Genomic DNA, 12917 nt, shown 5'->3' with positions numbered 1-12917 from the left:
CATTAGAGGCTTTTGAAACCTCTGACTTCCAAGGACTTAAATCCAGATTAAGGGAATCTGAATTTCTGAGAAAAGTGTATTAGGTATGAGTTTCCCAGGGGATTCCAATGCACATTCTGAATTGCAAACCACTGGGCTATGTTATCTCTCAAGGCCAAGTGTGCTAAAAAAATTTTCTGTGTAAACACACATCCAGGCACTTAGTAGATGACAGAGTTGTTCATTTACCTTTTCTCTCAGGTCACGGTTCTATTTCATGATTCTAGGTGTTTTTGTTTGTTCTGGTGAGAGTATTCGTGCAAGTTCAGTAAGGTCAGACAAGCTGAAACATCAGAGTTTGGAGCAGAGCATGTTTTATTGTAGGGCCATGCGAGGGTGACTCCTGTCCTAAAAAACCTGAGTTCCCTGAAGGGCTTCAGCAAAGCACTTTTAAAAGCCAGATGAGGGACTAGGGGTCACAGGGTATGTGATCAGCTTGTACACAATTCTCTGATTGGCTGATGGTGGGGTAACAGGGTGGTGTAATAGAGGTTAATATTGACAGTCTTTAGGCTTCAGAAGGCCTGGGGTTATTATGTGCTTTTGGTCATCTAGTAATTAACATTTTCTATTTGGTGAGGGGTTTTCTCATCTGCAAAACAACTCCAGAAATCACATCAAAAACTAGGTTCTTCAGAGAGGAGCTAAAGCAGAGGGTATGGGGAAGGACCTGTCCCTGTCCCCCACAAGGCCCCAAGGGGTCCTGCTCACTTAAGAAGGGAAGGAGTTAAAAGGAGGTAGTTTTCAGAAGCTATTGTCATATTTCTTTGGTAAATAACCTTCTTTCTTGTCATTTTCTATTATTTTTAAATCATTCACCATAATAGTCATTCAGTTCAGTCACTCAGTCATGTCCGACTCTTTGTGACCCCATGAATTGCAGCACGCCAGGCCTCCCTGTCCATCACCAACTTCTGGAGTTTACTCAAACTCATATAATAGTCATTAATGCAAAGCAAATTCTCGTTTAAAGAAAACCTTCTGTTTAACGAATAATATTAGTTCAAGGAGGTAAGTGTTTATTGCATTATAATCACTGAGTTATTTTCCTTTGTTATATGAAAATTTCAGAAAAGCCCTTAGCCTAAGCATAATCTTGCTACAATTATTTTTAATTGTATAACATTTCTGTGGCTTTATTTATGTCATAATTTCTTTAACTTATTGTTTTGATTGTCTGTTTCCCCCAAAAGAAAAAAGTAAACACACACACAAACCAATTGCAGGAAGAAAGTTTGAAAACTGTACAAATATTTCTTAAATGAGATGTCCTGAACTAGAGTACTTTCTTCTCCCAAAGGGGCGTTTTCTTCTTTTAATCGTTTTGTCCATTAACTTTCCTGTTTCCATTAATGTTATGGTTTCCTCAGGTAGTTACTGATGCTGCTTAATTAAAAAAAAAATCCAATAACCTAAGAGAGATCTGAAACAAGCAGACATCTGAAACAAGGGTCGGGGTAGCAGAGAACATTTCCTTCTAGATGAGAGTGGAATACAAGTAGAAAAATGACCTCTGATAGAGTGAGGACAAATGAATTATTTTGAGGATTATTTTCACCACAAAATTTATTTTTCCTGATAATAAAATTAAAACTAATACAAATTAAAACTAATACTAATAATAAAGTAGAAAAATATAGAAAGGTAGAAATAATTATCTTAAATATTGTAATAGCCATACTGTGCTGTGCTACTCAAAAGCAAAATTATTAATAATTTGATGCAATCTTCTCTAATCATATTTTCTTTCCCAGAGATAAGCTTTGGAGGTTGTTATCTTTTCACTGTTTTCATAGTATCACAAAGTAAAAATAATTTTGATTTCTTTTTCTTCTTCCATTCAAGTGTATGGTAATATACTGTTACCATACAGAGTTCATAAACATTCATTCACTCATTCTGATAATAATTTTAAGAAGCCAAGTATTTTCTGCCACAAAAGAAACAGTGGACCTGGATTTGTACAATGTAACCAACCATGAATAAAATAGACAAAAACAAACCTTTACTTCTAGAACTTACATTCTATACGGGGAATACAGACAATAAGATAAACATGCTAAAGATATGGTATAAGAAATGGTAATAGACTATATAGATAAAAACTAAAGTCGGCAAGAACTGGGAAGCTTGGACAAGTGTTACAAATATTCAGAGGGCTCATGCAGCTTAATATCAGAAAAACAAACAACCCAATGAATAAACGGACAAAAAGACCTTTAGAAATTTCTCCAAAGAAGACATACAGATGGCCAGCAAACACAAGAAAAGATGCTCAGAATCACTAATTTTTAGAGAAATGCAAATCAAAACTACAGTGAGGTACCACCTCACACTGGTCAGAATGACTCTGATCAAAAAGTCTACAAATAAATGCTGAAGAGGGTGTGGAAAGAAGGGAACACTCCTATACTGTTGGTGGGAATGTAAATCGGAACAGCCTTTGTGGAGAACAGTATGGAGGTTCCTCAAAACACTAAAAATAAAACTGCCATATAGCCCAGCAATCCCACTCTGGGCATATACCCAGTTCAGTTCAGTTTAGTTCAGTTCAGTCTCTCAGTCGTGTCCGACTCTTTGTGACCCCATGAATCGCAGCACGCCAGACCTCCCTGTCCATCACCATCTCCCGGAGTTCACTCAGACTCACGTCCATCGACTCCGTGATGCCATCCAGCCATCTCATCCTCGGTCGTCCCCATCTCCTCCTGTCCCCAATCCCTCCCAGCATCAGAGTTTTTTCCAATGAGTCAATACTTCACATGAAGTGGCCAAAGTACTGGAGTTTCAGCTTTAGCATCATTCCTTCCAAAGAAATCCCAGGGTTGATCTCCTTCAGAATGGACTGGTTGGATCTCCTTGCAGTCCAAGGGACTCTCAAGAGTCTTCTCCAACACCGCAGTTCAAAAGCATCAATTCTTCGGTGCTCAGTCTTCTTCACAGTCCAACTCTCACATCCATACATGACCACTGGGAAAACCATAGCCTTGACTAGACGGACCTTAGTTGGCAAAGTAATGTCTCTGCTTTTGAATATGCTATCTAGGTTGGTCATAACTTTTCTTCCAAGGAGTAAGCATCTTTTAATTTCATGGCTGCAGTCACCATCTGCAGTGATTTTGGACCCCCAAAAAATAAAGCCTGACACTGTTTCCACTGTTTCCCCATCTATTTCCCATGAAGTGATGGGACCGGATGCCATGATCTTCGTTTTCTGAATGTTGAGCTTTAAGGCAACTTTTTCGCTCCCCTCTTTCACTTTTCTCAAGAGGCTTTTTAGTTCCTCTTCACTTTCTGCCATAAGGGTGGTGTCATCTGCATATCTGAGGTTATTGATATTTCTCCCGGCAATCTTGATTCCAGCTTGTGTTTCTTCCAGTCCAGCTTTTCTCATGATATACTCTGCATATAAGTTAAATAAGCAGGGTGACAATATACAGCCTTGATGTACTCCTTTTCCTATTTGGAACCAGTCTGTTGTTCCATGTCCAGTTCTAACTGTTGCTTCCTGACCTGCATACAGATTTCTCAAGAAGCAAGTCAGGTGGTCTGGTATTCCCATCTCTCTCAGAATTTTCCACAGTTTATTGTGATCTACACAGCCAAAGCTTTGGCATAGTCAATAAAGTAGAAGCAGATGTTTTTCTGGAACTCTCTTGCTTCTTCAATGATCCAGCAGATGTTGGCAATTTGATCTCTGGTTCCTCTGCCTTTTCTAAAACCAGCTTGAACATCAGAAAGTTCACGGTTCACTTATTGCTATACCCAGAGAAAACCATAATTCAAAAGGATACATGCACCCCAGTGTTCACTGCAGCACTAGTTACAATAGCCAGAACATGGAAGTAACCTAAAAATCTCATCAATAGAGGAATGGATAAAGAAGATGTGATACATACATACAGTGGGATATCCCTCAGTCATTAAAAGGAACAAAACAGTGCCATTTTCAGAGACATAGATAGACCTAGAGACTGCCTCGCAGAGTGAAATAAGTCAGGAAGAGAAATACAAACACTGTATAATATCACTTATATGTGGAATTTATAAAAATGATACAGATTAACTTATTTGCAAAGCTGAAATAGAAACACAGATGTAGAGAACAAACTTATGGACACCAAGGGAGGAAGAGGAAGTGGAATGAATTGGAAGATTGGGATTGACATATATACACAGTGCTAAGTCCCTGCAGTTGAGTCCGACTCTTTGCAACCCTATGGACTGTATCCCATCAGGCTCCTCTGTCCATAGGATTCTCCAGGCAAGAATATTGGAGTGGGTTGCCATGCTACTCACTACTGGTATGTACACTACTATGTGTAAAATAGATAACTAATGGAAGCCTGCTGTATAGCACAAGGACCTCTATTCAATGCTCCGTGGTGACCTAAATGGGAAGGAAATCTAAAAGAAGTGGGGACATATGTATATGTATAGATGATTCACTTTTCTATATAGCAGAAGCGCAACATTGTAAAGCAACTATACTCCAATAAATCTTTTTTGAAATAAAATAATTAAAGTCACAGAAGTCCTCAATGAAAAGGTTATTTTTAAGAAACAATATATAGGAGAATAAGAAAAAAATCAATTATATAGGGGAAAGATCTTTCCATTTGAATGCTCTAAGTTGGTGCTGTTCTTACTCACTCAGTTGTTTCCAACTCTTTGTGACCCCATGGACTGCAGCTGGCCAGGCTCCTCTGTCCATGGGGATTCTCCAGGCAAAAATACTGGGGTGGGTTGCCATGCCCTCCTCAAGGGGATCTTCCCAACCAGGGATTGAACCCAGGCAAATTCTTTACCAATTGAGCTACCAGGGATGAAAGAATAAGGACACCACTGTAGTCTGAATGCTTTAAGCTAGGAAGAGACTGATAGGAGACGAAGGCTTGAAGGGAAGGGGAATTTAAACTATAGGGCATGGTGGACTACTATAAGGACTTCATCTGTCATTAAATAAAAGGAAGGGATAATGTTAGGTTTTGAGCAGAGAAGACATGAGATCTAAAATAAGATGTATCTTTTTTTTCTATTGTGTTGAGAATAAGGAGGGTAAGGAGAAAAGCATGAGTTCAGATAGAAAGTTATTACCAATAATCCTGCAAGATATGGCTTGGTGATAGCCATGTAGTAAGAAGTGATTATAATCTGGATAATATTTGAAAGTAGAGCCAGCTGGTTTTGCTAATTGACTGAATGTGAGATGGCAAGTTTAAATCAGAGTTAAAAATGACTCCAAGATTTTTGGCCTGGGCAACTGATAGGATGGAGCTGCTAAAAATCAGAGATGGGAGGCTGCAGGAAAGCAGATTTGGAAGAGAATATGAGACGTTTTATTTTGGACATGTTAAGATTATGATGCCTATTGCACATTCAAGTAGAGATGATCAGGAGGCAGTGGGAGAAGGCAGGGGTGTGGAACTCTAAAATGAAGAAAGGACTTTAAAAAGAAGAGTGTGATCAATCATTATTTTCATATGACTTAACAAGTTGAAAATATGCCCCAAACTTTAGACACTTAAGTTGATACCTATAATCACTAGGTTTAAAAGTCAACAAAAGTAGAAACCAAATCTATTTTACCTATTATTGAATCCGTTATTACCTTCTAAATATTTCATTCTAGTATTCTCAAAAGTATCCTCGTGGAAGTCTGGTGTATTAGAATCATAGGACTGCCCTGGATTTTAGTCCCAATTTTGCCCTTTACTAATCTTTTTAATGATTACATTTTAATAATTTCATGTAGTAGCAAAGACTAATTGTTTCAGTGTAAGTATTCTGGGGAGCAAGATGTCAAGATGGAGTTAGAATTGCAAGAGATGGAATGTTAATTCCTGTTGGAAAGGGTAAAGAAAGCACGAAAAGACAGGAAAGGCTTTACAGGGGCAGGCAATCTTTCTGTAAAGATCCAGATAGTAAATATTTTAGGCTTTATGGGATACATATATTCTCTGTCACATATTCTTCCTTGTTTTTTTTTTCTTTTTTTAACTGTCTACAATGCAAAAACTATTCTTTGCTTATAGACCATAGAGATTTAAAAAAAAAAAAAAAAGGCTGTGGTCCAAATTTGGTCCCTGGACCATAACTAGTCAACACAGCCTGGTCTAACACCGATGAAAGAGGAACATTAAGGGGAAATTCTGTAGGAAAAGCCTCAATCTCCTGTGTAGCTTTGAGAAAGCCTTGGAGCCAGCCCTTGGGGAGCTGTGGTTTAAAGGAAGTCCATAGAAGAGTCTTGAATTGGGCAGAAACGGCCAGGCTCTAGTACCCCTGCTGCACTTAGTCTTCATCTGAGAGCTGTCCAGCAAGAGTCTGGCTTCAACTGGAAGGAAGCAGCAGATCCCAATGGCACTGCAGCTGAAAGCTGTTGGCAAACTGTTCCCACTAGGGCAAATTCCTATTTGAAGAGAAATATAAATAGTGCATCTCCTGGATTTCACATCAAAATACAGAGAGTTAACCAAATAGAGTTTTGTTCATCTCATGTAACAAGTCATCAGAAGTAGATAATCCCAGGATGGCTTGACGAATATGTAATATAGCCAAATAACCATGAATATTCTGTCTTTTTATCATTCTTAGCATGTGGCTTCCATTCTCATAGCTACTTTATGGCTTCAAGAATGCCTCTCTTCTTTCATCCTTATTACCGTATTCAACATACACAGATGAAGAAGAAAAAGAGGAAGAAATCAGAAAGAAGAAACAATAGCAAGCATATTAGAAAACTAAAACTTTCTCAGAAATCCCCACTACAAGGAGCAACTGACTAGTGGGATGGGAATAATGGGATGAATAGTCCAATAGAGTCCAAGCATATAAAAAACGGAACTGTGATATAAGACACGGAGGTATAGCAGATCAGTGAAGAAATGAGAGATTCTACAATAATATGTTGTGGAGAAACTGCGTATCCACATGGAGGGATGAATTACGGCAATTTTTCTTATTAGATAAAACACAAACAAACCATATTTTTTAAAAAGGATGTATATAACTACTTTAAATGCCAGTCTATGTCTGATGCAGGATATGACACGCTTGGGGCTGACGCGCGGGGATGACCCAGAGAGATGTTGTGGGGAGGGGGGTGGGAGGGGGGTTCATGTTTGGGAACGCATGTACACCTGTGGTGGATTCATGTCAATCTATGCCAAAACCAATACAGAATTGTAAAGTAAAAATTAAAAATAAATAAATAAATTAAAAAAAATAAAAATAAAAAAAAAATAAAATGAAGAATATCTGTTCATCAAAGACATAATAAAAATATGAAAAGACAATCTATAATGGGGAGGAGATAACCATCATGTAGTATATAATAAGCAAGGATGTAATATCCCGAATATAAAAAGAACCCCAATAAATCAATCAAAAACTACAACCTAATAGAAATAGAAAAATAGAAAAATAAGCAAAAATCATGCAAAGTTGTTTCAAAAAGATAAATATTACAATGTCTCTTAAGTATGAAAATATGCTTAATTTTATTAATGACCTAAAGTATGAAATATGCTTAATCTTATTAATGACCTTAATAATAAAAGATTGTTAATAAAATTAATAAAAATGCAAATTTAGACCCAACCATATTTCCTAGATTGGCAACATTTAAGAAGTCTGATAATACCAGTGTTGAAGGGAATGTGGATCAATGGTGGCAGGTTTCTTTCAATTTCTCCAACAAATTTTGAAATAATGCATTATCCTGTAAACATCCAAATTCATATAAAAATTCACTACTGGAGAAACTCTTACACACATACAAGGAAAACAACTGAGAACAATGGAATCATTTCAAATGTCTGTTGGTAGGGGAATGGTAAATAATCTGGTGTATTCACACGCTGGAATATCTTATGACTATAAAATTAACAGAATATAGTTACACATAAAATGAATGTTTTAAGAAATGATTTTGAGTGAAAGTCTCAGAAAAACACATTAAGCATAACATTATTTTTATAAAAATCAAAGCTAGCAAAACTGTAATATATTGTTAAGGCATTAAATCTAAGAAAGAAAACTATGGAAAAAGAAAACCAGAAATGATAAACACAAAATTCAATATAATGTTACTTCTGGAAGAAGACAAGCAGTGGAATGGATGAAGAACTTACAGGTAATTGGAGGTTGTTGGTTATACTCTAATCTTTGAATTACGTAGTGAGCAGTTTCATTACATAATTATTATTCCTGTTGGAGAAGACTCTTGAGAGTCCCTTGGACTGCAAGGAGATCCAACCAGTCCATTCTGAAGGAGATCAACCCTGGGATTTCTTTGGAAGGAATGATGCTAAAGCTGAAACTCCAGTACTTTGGCCACCTCATGCGAAGAGTTGACTCATTGGAAAAGATTTTGATGCTGGGAGGGAATGGGGGCAGGAGGAGAAGGGGACGACCCAGGATGAGATGGCTGGATGGCATCACCGACTAGATGGACGCGAGTCTGAGTGAACTCCGGGAGTTGGTGATGGACAGGGAGGCCTGGCGTGCTGCGATTCATGGAGTCGCAAAGAGTCAGACACGACTGAGAGACTGAACTGAACTGAACTGAAAACTTACATATATTGCATATGTATTCTTTGGATTGTAACAAATAGTGCTTTAGAAAATATAATAAATAAATATACTATAAAATAAATAAATCCTTGCCAATTTCCATTTTTATGTCTCATTGGATTAAAGTGATGTTTCTATGGTCACATCCAGCAACCAGTGAAGTCAAGATATTTATTTTCACAGGTAGGCACACTCCTGCCCATGAAAACCAGATTTTGCATGCCTCATTAACTACATCACTCTGACCAAGTTGCTAACATCTCTTCAGTTCAGTCCAGTTCAGTCGCTCAGTCGTATCTGACTCTTTGCAACCCCATGAACTGCAGCACGCCAGGCCTCCCTGTCCATCACCAACTCCCAGAGTCCACTCAAACTCATGTTCATTGAGTCAGTGATGCCATCCAACCATCTCATCCTCTGTCGTCCCCTTCTCCTCCTGCCCTCAATCTTTCCTAGCATCAGGGTCTTTTTCAAATGAGTCAGCTCTTCACATCAGGTGGCCAAAGTATTGGAGTTTCAGCTTCAACAGCAATCCTTCCAATGAAAACCCAGGACTGATCTCCTTTAGGATGGACTGGTTGGATCTCCTTGCAGTCCAAGGAACTCTCAAGAGTCTTCTCCAACACCTCAGTTCAAAAGCATCAATTCTTCGGTGCTCAGCTTTCTTTATAGTCCAACTCTCACATCCATACATGACCACTGGAAAAACCATAGCCTTGACTAGATGGACCTTTGTTGGCAAAGTAATGTCCCTGCTTTTTAATATGCTGTCTTAACTTGGTCTTAACTCTCCTTCCAAGGAGTAAGCATCTTTAACATCTCTTAGGCTCAGTAATATGAATCCCCCTTAACCTTTTTCATTTTAGTGTATCCAATACACTAAACTTGAATTAGATACACTATCCAATTGGATACACTATCCATAAATATACATGAATGTTTTGTAAACTAAAAATACTAAAAAAAAAAATGTAAAGGACTATGATCCTCAAGCATAATTGTTTTGGGAAAATGAAAATCTTAATCTTGATAATTTCAAGTACACAGTTGATTGGGTAGAGTCTCTGATTTCATATATGAACCTATCTCAGTGTTTGTCTTCCAGAATAATATAGAGACTCAACATTGAGAACTCCATATTATAGAATTAAGAAGGCAGTTTATTATAATGCATCATGAGTGTGTGCATGATAAGTCTCTTCATTTATGTCTGATTGTGCAACTTTATGGACTGTAGCCTGTCAGGCTACTCTGTCCATGGGATTCTTCAGGCAAGAATACTGGAGTGGGTTGCCCTGACCTACTCCAGGGGATCTTCCCAACCAAGGGATCAAACCCCTATGTCTCCTGCAATCGCAGGTGGGTTCTTTACCAGGAGCGTGACCTGGAAAGCTCAACACATCATACAGACAAGCACATTTTCTGATAATGTGCCTTAAAAATAAATAAATAAATAAAACAGAAAAAAATAGATACAATAAAAATAATGTCTAGATGCAGTCACATTACTACATATTTTGTTGGAATCAAAGTAATTGTGCCGAAATGTTCAGTGAAACTATTCTTTACTCAATTCAACATTTATTTAGCGCCTAGTCTATGCCAAATTCTGACCTAAACAGAACTGTTTAGAGATAAGTAAAATATTGTCTTTGCTCAGGGCCAACTTTTTGCAGAAACCCAAACTGTAACCAGGGTAGTTTGCATAAATGATGCCCCCTGTGGGCAGTGCCTACACACAGGGACCTTAAAAACAGAAATAATGAAAAAAAATAAAGTAAGGAAGAAACATAAGTCAAATAGGATACAAATCAGGATTGTGAGAAGAACCTTGAATGACCACTCAAGAGGAAAATCATTCATTTCATATTCTTTGGATTGGAAAAAGTCTTAAAATCTACATGCCAAGATTTGGCTTGGATACAAACAAGGGGTTCTCACCCTCATTTAAAAGAGTAACTTGCTAAATCACTTTAGAGAGCCAATTTTAAAATATCTAGTAAAAGCGGATCCTTCCACTGTGATTCAGCAATGTCAACCTGAGATCTATATCCTTGAGAAACTAATGCACGTGCATAATATGATCATGTATAACAGAGGTGAAACTATTGATACTGAAGTGCTAAGGGGAGCCCAGAGGAGGGAGGAGCTTTAGAGAGTCTGAGAAAGTTGATAGAGCAGGAAACATTGAGGAATCAAGAAGCTACCAGGTGGACAAAAGAAGCACTGGCATTCCCAGTAGAGACAAGGGTGTACAGAGGTGTGGGGGCAAACAATGAAGTGAACAAAATGTGTAAGTTATGGAAAGTGACTCAGTTTACTTGAAGCAAAAGTGGAAGAGAAAGTGTAATAGAGATGAGACACATGCGAGGATTCAAATTTCAGATTCAGGAATTTGAGTAAATGCTGCACTATCAAAATTAAAACAACTTTTTTCTGAGAATTAATGGAAATATGGCATAAGCACTAGAGTTTAAGAAAAGTTTGCACCAAACATCTTTTATACTAGAAATCTTCTGTGATTTCTGTGTGTGTGTCCAACATCCACTCTCCCTTAGTAACAGCACGATGTCTAGTTTCAGAGAATATCCTACATGACTCTAAGTAGGTGTGGTTCAAATAATTGCCCTACCACCCACTCCCAGTGGGGGAGAGAAACAACAATATATTCCATATCCGTAACAGAGTTGTAAATATCATTATGAATGTTATTATAGAATGTGGAAAAATATTCAAGAATCACTTAAAGAAGTATATTCAATCTCATACCTGCATTACGTGCCAAGGAAGATGGGCGAGTCTGATGAATAATATTCATGATTCTTGGTCTCGCAATTAAGGAAGATTTTTAAAATCCATCTGTGAACTCTGTTACCTTCAAAATTAATCCTGAATCTTACCATTTCTTTCCACCTGCTGCTGTATCTTAAATCACAATCATCTTCTACCAAAACTAGTAAGTCCCTACATTCCAGTCCTGTGTACCAGAGTTTATTCTCAAAATAGTCCCAAATGGTCCCTACATTCCAGTATTGTGTACCAGAGTTTATTCTCAAAATAGTAACAGGAGTGATCCTTTGAAGATATAAGTTGGATAATTCTCTTGTCTCTCTGCTGTTATCAGTCTTCCAGAATGTCTAACTAAGAATAAAACCTGACAATACCTTCCTATCCTCATACTGCCACTTTCCTCCTAAATCATCCTGCTCCAACCACCCTAGTCCCTTTGCGATTCCCAGAGCACAGTAAGTTTCTTGATTTGTTTTCTCCCAGCATCACTTTTTTCCCAGAAGAATCACAGATATCACCATATCAGAAAAGACCTGTCTGATCACTATATGCAAAATAGACCCTATCACTCTCTTTCCTTGTCCTGCTTTGTCCCACTCTATTATGGAGGCGGGGTATTTATATATTTTAAGTTTGTTCACATTTTATCACAGATATCTAAAACCCCATAGTAACTGTCTCATTGTAAAGTTCAAATAATAATTATTTGTGTAATCAATTAAACCAATAAATTGTGGTTCATTTAAGGCAGAGCACACAAACCAAGTGGACTAAAGAGACTCCATTCTTTTACTGTAATTATTATTAGGAAAGGAAAACCTCTTTCTTTAGAAGTTGCTAGATTAAAAGAGAAAAGTCTAGAGCCAAAAATAAATGAACAAAAAAGCCAACTCTATGAAGTAGGCTGGGGGCAGTATGTAGAAAAACAGCCGGACAGCATAATTCCAGCCCCTAGATCTAGCCAGACCTAGATCTAGCTGTAACTCTGGACTTTTTTTCAGTTAAGTGCACTGATAATTGTCTCATTTTCTTTATGCACTTTGACTTGAATTTCTGACATTTGCTTCTAAAAGAGTCCTGATCAATATAATAATCAATCTCCTCACATAAATATAGGTAAATTGAGATCTGGAAAAAGGAAAAATTTTGACCAACTCACAAATATGTTCAAGCCAAGACAACTTTGGATCTTCTGAGCCCAAGTCCTGGTCTTTTCCCACTTTATTAACTGCTGCAAAATAGCTTTAAATCCTCCCATGATCTCAGGTTGTTGTATATTTACAAAACTGCCTAGTGTTCAGGCCAGGAATCCTAGGAAATTAAGTAGGTTGAGATGAAGTTTATGAGTTATTTAATCTTTTTAAATTTAAACTGCCACCTCACCGTGGGGGAGTCCAGCTCAGGAAAAAAAAAAAAAAAGGAAAAAAAAATTCCTTAAGGAAAATATCAGGGTTAATCCTCTAAATCTAACTTAAGCTATACGTTGGCTAGAGAAAGAAAAATTGCCTTTATAA

Source organism: Oryx dammah, unplaced genomic scaffold, assembly GCF_014754425.2.
Source record: "Oryx dammah isolate SB20612 unplaced genomic scaffold, SCBI_Odam_1.1 HiC_scaffold_2, whole genome shotgun sequence".
NCBI lineage: Eukaryota > Metazoa > Chordata > Mammalia > Artiodactyla > Bovidae > Oryx > Oryx dammah.
The sequence above is the reverse complement of the archived record's forward strand: the minus strand, read 5'-3'. Positions refer to the sequence as shown.